The following is a 9,034-nucleotide window of genomic DNA, read 5'->3' as shown; positions in this document are numbered from 1 at the left end:
TTTAATTCGGGTTTCCGCCACATTTTCAAGAGATTTCTTGTACAAAATAGACACCAAGCTTTTACAACACACTGCACGACCGTTTGTTTCAAAATGTAAACAATTCCTCAACGGGCTGTTGCTCACACACAAGTCTATGCTGTTGGCAACATAACGCGAGAGAAAAGGACGGAACGACAGAGCAGACAGCATTTGGATTGTCATTAGGAAGTGAGGGGTATGTCAAACGGTGGCGGAGTGGTTGCGGGGTAGCTCTCCCGTCGTGGAGGGGTGTTTTTGTATGGAACTTTCATGGGTTCGGGTCGAAACGTCAATTTGGCGCTCCTTGGGTAGCGTCGTTAAAGGCACAGCAATTAATTTACATTTAACTTCATTCCAAGTAATCTCATCCTGGGTTTCAGCCAATCTGCACGGTACTCCCTTATAAATGTTCAACATGCTTGAATTGAATGGCTCTGGAAGCTGGATGTCCAACATGGTAGAATCAATAAATATTGCTTTTTCAGGTAACTTATTGCACAATATTTTTAAAACACCATTCGAATCCCGTTCGTTGCTAGCTGAATGGAACTTCATAATATAATTACTTTTTGTTAAAAAACCAACAGTTCCTTACATTATTTTGTAACAAAAAGTTGTGGCTAACACGAAAAGTAATAACTCCTGCATGTTCGCTGCAGCGAGGATTCGATGCCTCTGTCTTTTTCACATAAAAAGACATATGAAATTTATCTAGTTCTGATAACCGGTTTATGGTTTGCTCCAGATTTTTGTAGCCGCTCCGCAGTTGACGCTTGAGATGCTGTAGCTCATTCTCAAAAGGATAAGTGGAATGCGTTGGAAGCGGACCTAAACGAGCCACCTCTTCATACACATGTTGCAGGTTATGGACGTTGCTGCCTATATAACGCTCTCCATAGACATGGCTATATTGGGTGACAAATCTTTCGAGCATCAGTCCGGCAAGTGACCACATCGGACGGTATACACGCGAGGATAGAATTGTTACTGCACAAAATAACAACAAAAAATGCTGGTAACATTCTTGGGGGAGATGTTCTTTCAACACCACAATGCTTGCGTAGTGCAAAAACGAGGCAAACTCCGATCCTTTCCATTTCCCAGCATAAACAACAGGGCGCAGTGGGCGATGGATTTCAGCAGGGAGTTTAATATTGCCTAACGCCTTCGAAATCTGCGAACATTGCGAAGTTGACCAACGCACTTTGCCCAGCGATCCATCACGCCACCCAATCAGCAAACGTTTCATGACCCCAAGATCTATCAGATGTAAACGATCTGCAACAATCACATCGTTGATGATATCGAAATCCTTAAGATCTAAAAGTGGTGATATAATTTTGCAGTGTTTCGGGTACGCATTTTCTCTGAATCCCTTGTCTGTTCGTTTTGGTGCACCTACTCCTGGAAACACAACCGTACGACCTTCTTTACTGTATTGCCCTTCTACAACACATTTCATACAACCTGCGTAGCCGGTATGTCCAACAGTACCTGAAAAAGGTAACAAAATAATAGAAAAAAAGTTCGTATTTACCAACTAATACCTTATTTATCTTTTACCTTTCACAAATGACCTGGCTGGAGTGTCGGCGATAATAGCTCGCAGTTTGATGAACAACTTCTTCCCGTTGATGTTGATTCCGTGCTCAATTAGAAAATTAATCTCATCTACCAACGGACGCAGATATTGCTCAATATTTTCAGGTTTGGACAACCCATAAAAGATGCCCGCTACCATCACTGGCACACGGGGTAGCTCATGAATATTGAATAAAATCGGCCAATACTGCAAGGTGGTGCTTTTATGAAGGGGCAGGCCATCAATTGATACGTTTAACGACAGCTGACTGCAAGACGGTGTGGTTTTCATGTCGTAATGAAAATCAAAATTAAACAAATTATCATAGCTTAAGAAAATATTTCATATGGTAAAATATTGAAGCATAATAAAAAAACTTACCAGAATTGATTTATCAAACATTTTTGTATGCCTTTAAACCAAAACTGTCCTCCTCCGATATTGACAATCGCTGATGCTGGGTTGGGATTTTTTTCTAATAGGGTCTCAGCAGTTGTTGGGAAACGCATTCCAGTTCTATTTAATATGCGCAGCACAAGGTTTATGGAATCCTTTGTTTGCCCTGTTGAAAGCGCCCAATACCTTACACAAACAAGCAGGGGCAACAAGTCAAAACTTTTATAGTCTTCTTCAGGCCCAAAGGTCTCATCGTCACTCGATTCTAAATAATCCGTTAAGTTCGGATCTTCGGAATGAATGGATCCTTCTGCTTTATGCTCTTGTGGTTCAGACGGCAAATCGGTGCTAACCGAAGGATTAACGGCATGTAATTGTTGTGACACTGGAAAATAAAGCTTTAGCACTAATTCAATATTACAAAATCATTATTTCCACTCACTCAATCCACTTGATCCTGCTTCTTCATCGACTGGTAAATCCATCTTCAGGTACTTTGCGACCCTACGACTGAAATTGCCAGTTTTTTTCATTCTACCAAGATCGGACATTTTGGCACAATTCAAGGTATAATTTTGCACTTTATAAGCACTGGAAAATTTTGCTCACGTGTAATCAACGCCACTATGGTTTTAATTCTACCGCATGTGATAACTAAAATTGTATTAAATGCAATGTGACGTTACTTCATAGTTTTGGCGAGGAGCCAAAGATGAGCAAAAGAGAAAAAAGCGCAAAATTGACAGAAAGCGATTTAAAACGATAGACGCAGGGCAACGGCCGCGGGGCATGAAGAATGGAGGAAACGAACGATGCAAGTTCGTGGGACCCAAAAAGGGGATGCGTGATGCGGGGAGTAAATTCATGCATGGCTCACGCATACACTCGCAGCTCGGTGCCGCGGCAGAAAGTGGTTGCATACCCTTGTGCGAGTGGAAGCAAGAGAGAAAGTGCAGATTTAGAGTGAGAGGTCCGAACAGTATCCGATTTTTGCGATTGGGCGTACGCCTAATGTGGTCACGCGGTGACACGCACACCAAGCGCGCCAGGCAAAAGAAGAGCAAAAACATAGTTGCTCTCGTATTCCGCTTTCTACTATGCCCAGTCCCACTCTTTCTCCCACATTGTCCTTGATTCTCACCAATGCGTCTTTTTCTACTATTTTGTCGTCATGTTGCCTCGATAGGATAAGTCAGTGCAATAATCACTCTTTGTTTGTTTCCAATCTTTTTATTACTAGTATTGTTGTTATACTCACTTGTGTTGGTGTTTGCTGCTTCTGAGGCTCGAACTGCTTCGGACAAGAAGAGGTATGTTGTTGTCGGCTCACCAAATCACATGAGCCACGCTCCGCTTCGACGATTGGTAGCTTAAATGCCAATATCTATCAACAAACATTTTCAACAGGTGATGGCTTATTTCTCGGCACAACGAAAAGCACCAGTCGGCTGTAAAAGTAACAGTAAGAACATGAGGGAATTATGTTTTGATTATAACTCTATTGGGAAAATAACTGTATTGGGAAAATATTATTTTAGATTCCATTGCCAGTGTAGCTCATATAGACCAACTTACTTTTTTAATACGCTCCTGAAAAGACAACCTATATGTAATCACTAACGGAGACGAGTTGTGTCATGGCCTTTGCAATAAGTGTTCCTCAGTTCCTCAGGTAGTTCGAGGTCAAAAATTTCAAATCTTTTCGGTAAAATACATCGAAGTATCCGGATACTGAGGACTTTAGCAGAAGAACCATGGACAATACTCATAGCAATGTGCGATATATTTTTTTTTTTTGTTGTAATCTTACTGTTATTCGCCCCGAGGGCTTTATAACGACTAAACTTAAAATTAATTACAAAAAATTAGCAGGGGGTAGAGGACGCAGGGTCACCGAACGGAAGGACTAAGCAGGAGAGGAGAGGAGACGAGAACGGAATTGGGGAATAGAGAGGTTGAAGTCAAACAGACTGTAAACGTCATTGAAGGCTGACAGTGCGCGGAGGAACGGGTCGTTTTGGCCATAATGGGTAAGACGACGGGGGATAGCCAACGGGGGTCTGTCACGTAGCGGGCGAGATGGGGCATACAGAGGGATTGAGGACAGGAGGGAAGGGGCATCCAAGTGATTGAGGCGAACGCCCGCGACAAAGAGTGCCTGAGCGTTCTTATGCCGCACACGAATCTCCTCCAACCCCAGGAGCTGACACCGAGTGGAATAGGACGGAATAGGAGAGGAGTTGTTACCAAGGAACCGACGGACAGCAATCCGCGTGAACCTCCGCTGAATGCCCTCAAGCCTGTTCATGGAGGTTACCCCTGGAGGAGACCAAACAACACAAGCGTAATCGAGGGCAGAGCGGACCCAACAACAATAAAGCGACTTGAGGCAGAGAGGGTCACGAATCTCAGTCGCCATCCGTGTTATGAGGCCAAGCGTTTTGTTCGCCTTGGCGACGGTCGCGTCCAGATGTGCGTCGAAGGTGAGGGCGCTGTCCAACCAGACCCCAAGATCCTTGACCACGGATACACGGGATAGGGGGAGCCCACAAACCGTATAGTCCGCATGGACAAGATTACGAGGTCTGCCGAACGACACCACACAACATTTATCAGGGCACAGCGTGAGTCCGTTGATGATACACCACGCCGAGAAATCGTCAACAACACTTTGGAGGGGACAGGAGTCAGTAAATGAGGAGATAGGCAGGAAGATCTTGACATCATCGGCGTAGAGCAGGTGGCCGTCACTAGGAAGGATGCTCGTACAATCGTTGACGAAAAGACAGAACAGGAGGGGACCAAGAACACTTCCCTGGGGGACACCAGAGACGCCCACGAAGGGGTCGGATAAGCAGTCCACCACCTTCACACGGTAGATGCAACCGGTCAGGATAGACTTGATCCAGGATAGGAGAGGATCACGGATGCCAAGCCGCTCAAGCTTAGCCATCAGAAGATCGTGCGGAAGCGAGTCGAAGGTGGCTTTGAAGTCAGTGTAAATGACATCTAGCTGACATCTGGAGAAAATATCGCATTTCTATTACATAATTAAATTTATTACGATAATATAGCGATAAATTTAATTTATAACTATAAAATAACGCATTAACAGTACGCAACTGATGCATTATTTTTAAATCCAAGGTGGCGCCATATTTTTCCTCCTTCGATTTCTATAGTTGTCAGCTCGTGGAGTCTTGTTTTGTTTATCCGGTGTTTGGATGCATCAAAACAGAAGCAGAGTTTAACACGAGTGAAATGATACGTGTACATATAGTTAAACGTTGGAAAACTGTCGACAATAATCAATCATCGAATCTACTTTCGATTCACAAAGATTAAAAAATGCATGAGCAAACAAACCACAGTTTTCTCAACACATCAAACAAACCAGCTCTTTGTACAAAGATCGTGCAAAGATGCCAGAATGTAATAGTGCACAAATGCAAAGCGAAGACCGTGCTGATCAACCAGAAGCTAGTACAAGTGTTCGGCCTTCAAGTAAATATTAAACGTTTCTGAGATATTAGTGTTAATAAACAGTGTATAACTTTATTTTGCTTAATATTGTGTTAGCGCAACCAGAGCTTCCGGAGACGGGGAATATTTTGCCGTCCGTCCTTTCAGATGACGAATTCGACGAGTTTGATAGTATGAAGAATTTGTAATGGAAATCTGTGAAGAAATACGGTGCTAGACATAAAAAACCTTAATATGATAGAGGACATAATCATAGAAGACAGGCTAAATCTGCTGGATCACGGCAACAACTTCTGATGGGATGGTATAATGGACGACATGGCTCTCAGCATCGCTGGACTCCACCGCAGAAAGAAGCGATCAACAAAAAATTCAGATCAGATAAAGTTACCATCCGAAGTGAATCGAGATTCGTTATTGATCCTTGGAATGTTTAGGGTATTGGAAAGAAACAGAATTCCAAAACTTCATGCACTATTCAAGGGTAGGAATATTGAGGGACAATTTAGATCATAAAGCGTACGACCACTTTATGCTGTACTTTTGTGCTATTATTCTGTTCTCGTCAAACGTTTATAGTCAACATTGGCGGCTTGCGGGAACATTACTTGAGCGATTTGTGGTTGAGTTTGATACCGTGTACGGACCTGGCCATATATCAAGCAATGTTCATCAACTGTTGCATGTAGTCAATGACGTTTTAAAGTTTGGCAACCTTGAAACCATTTCATCCTATCGGTTTGAAAGCTACATGCAAACGTTGAAACGCAAGCCCCGATCAGGATAGAAGAGCTTAGAACAAGTTGTTAATGGGACAGCAGAGATAGCAGCATTTTTGTTTATTTGTTATATTAGCACACTTTTTGGTTTATTGTTATTGAAAGAAAACATTGAATTATTAAATGAAACGAGTAGTTTTATTTCGTGATAGAAAAATAAAGTTTAATATATACATGAATCCTTTCAAATATTGCAAAACTATGTACAGAATAATTACATTGAATAAACAATTTTATTAACTATATAAATATACATGTCTACACCGAACTTACTCCCTCAAACGGCGAGCAACAGGATTTCTTATGTCGTTATGATGCAGTCTAGCTACTACAAACAGTGATTCTACGGCACTATTGAGCCGAACGCGACAGTCAACATCACTATTTACACTGAGCAGCCAGGTTTCCATCTGACGCGCATACTCCTCGCGGTTCCCTAGAGCAGCATAAAACTGTTCCAACTCCTGCACATTTTCCAGGGGCTTAAATTCAAAAGACGATCGAACGCGAAGTGATGCTCGCGAAATACTTGTATCCAGCAAGTGGTCTAATTTTGCCAATGTAGTGCCGACACGTCATTTTCTTTAAATGCTTGTGGTGGAGGATTTGGAGCCAGCCAAATTAACGGTGATGGCGTTGATTTGGACACTTTAACGGTTTTATGATGTGTAATCAAACGACGCTTCGATACACTTGTTTGAACCACGGGCTTTGCGGTAGAATCCGAGGAAACATTTTTTTCAGAATCCTAAAAAGAGAAACCCGCTAGTTTATATTGCACTGTTGCACGGTGCTATTTATAACCCGCCGCGGTTCAACGCGATGCATCCTGACGAAGAACGCAGAAAACCACTGATCAACTCCAAAGAAGGTATGTACACTATCACATATATACGGAACTTACAATTTCTCAACTTTTCACAGGCTGCTCCAATTGGTGTGAGTTTCCTTCAACTGCGCATCCAACATTGATTCTCCAACAGTGCACATTAATACACACACACGACTAAGACAGATTGACACCACATGACCAACATCCAGAAAAATAATAGTTGAAAGAAATATCGACAGAGCGAAATAAAAACAGCAAGACCCAATAGAGGGAATGAACATGACGATAGAGGGAACTACAAATAGCAAGGACAAATTAGGAAGAGGAGTTTAGAACAGAATTGTTTTGAATGTTTTGCGAATCGGTTTAATGCGTCTTTGCTTTTTCAATGTGTCCCCGCTTTTTTAGTTCTTGTTTTCGCTGCAGCGAACCGAGGTGTGCTCACGAGAGGCTCGCGAGCGCGCGAAAAGCGTTCGGAAAAGTTCTGATAATAACTTCCTAACTCCACAATCTGAGAAGTCTATCAGACTTCTCAGACTAGGGCTGATTTTGTGGTTTTTGTTGATTGGGTAGTTAAATGCCCTCTTATGGAGCTCGCTGTTAACACGGTTGTAAATACGGAGCGTACGCTTTACATCCGCCTTCAACGCACGAAGTTGCCTGTTGGACCAGGGAGGATCAGGGGAAGGGCGTAGAGGAGGACAACAATTGGAGAGGAACGAGGAAATTACAATATTAAAACTAGACACGGCGATTTTAATCGAGGGACAAGAATCGATAAAAGACCAATCGTGTGCTGCAATTAATCGTCCAGCCACGTTTCGGTTAGCACAATGATGTCCGCCTCAGATTCCGAAATTGCCAGCCGAAATTCATTAGTCTTCGTCCGCAGGCCCCTTACGTTCTGATAGTGGCAGTGAATCGGCGATGCTGAATGCGCGGTGGGAGAGGGCGTCGGTGACTGTGTAGAGATCCGTGCAGCTTGGTATGATGAAGATGATGATGAGCGAGTGCGGGGAAATCGGTATTGCTCAGTTAAGCGCTGGTCGGTAGAAGAGGCTGCACTATGGGGAACTTGTATGGAACAAGCGGACATTACTAGATTTAACGAGAATCGCTGGACATTTCGCGGTGTTTTGTTATTTTAGGCACTCAAAGCCATCATTGTAACCATTCTACAAGCTTTTAGCTTGTGTAAATAATTAATTATTAATTATAATGTACAGTACACATAGTTTTGTAACAAAAAAATCTGTGATTTTTTAAATGTATAATCACCTGCAATTTTTAAAACTCTTCATAAAAATAAATTACAAATGTGTATTACAAAACATAAAAATCACATTTATTAAATAATTTCAATTTCCTTCGTCATTTAAGCTTACTTCAATATGATCTACTTGATTTAATACATGGTCAATTAACATATCTTCATTTTCTTTGTCCGTTATGGTAAAAAAGTCTGTGACGATGGCTGGAAAGCAAAGCTTTTTCTTGTTATGTTGTCTATAGCCTAAAGAAATCTAACTTAGAATTGGATCACTACTGTGTATAGCCCGCATAAACGTGTCTTCTAAATTATTCTCCCTGGACGATTTTCTTGCATGTGCTGCCCTATCTTGCCTGAAACATTTATGACGCGCTTCTAATGCTTCTTCTCCTAAAAACCCAAGTGGAATAGGGGTCTGCATTATAATATCCCATGCATTATAATATTAGTTAACCGTCCGATCAATAACCGGGTACCCGGGTACCCATTTCAGCTTCCATGGGAGAATTTTGTAACTTTTCTTCCGAATCGTTTTACGCCACTTTAGATCCCCAGAAATGAAAGCTTTTTGCACTTAATTTGCAACACCGTGCATAGTACTTAACAACTCAATAATAGTTATAAGTGATTAAACAAAACTTCCTCCATACAATAACCGGGTACCCGGGTAC

General features: G+C 42.1%; 1 pseudogene; it reads right to left on the bottom strand.

Annotated features, from left to right (window-relative positions):
* Window positions 1–222: 222 nt before the first annotated feature.
* Window positions 223–1,810, bottom strand: LOC131264532 (uncharacterized; annotated as a pseudogene).
* Between the last annotated feature and the right edge of the window lie 7,224 nt (window positions 1,811–9,034).

The sequence above is a fragment of the Anopheles coustani genome, chromosome 2, assembly GCF_943734705.1.
Source record: "Anopheles coustani chromosome 2, idAnoCousDA_361_x.2, whole genome shotgun sequence".
In the NCBI taxonomy this organism is placed as follows: Eukaryota; Metazoa; Arthropoda; class Insecta; order Diptera; family Culicidae; genus Anopheles; species Anopheles coustani.
Note: the sequence above shows the minus strand (reverse complement) of the source record. Positions and strands in the feature narration are given on the sequence as shown.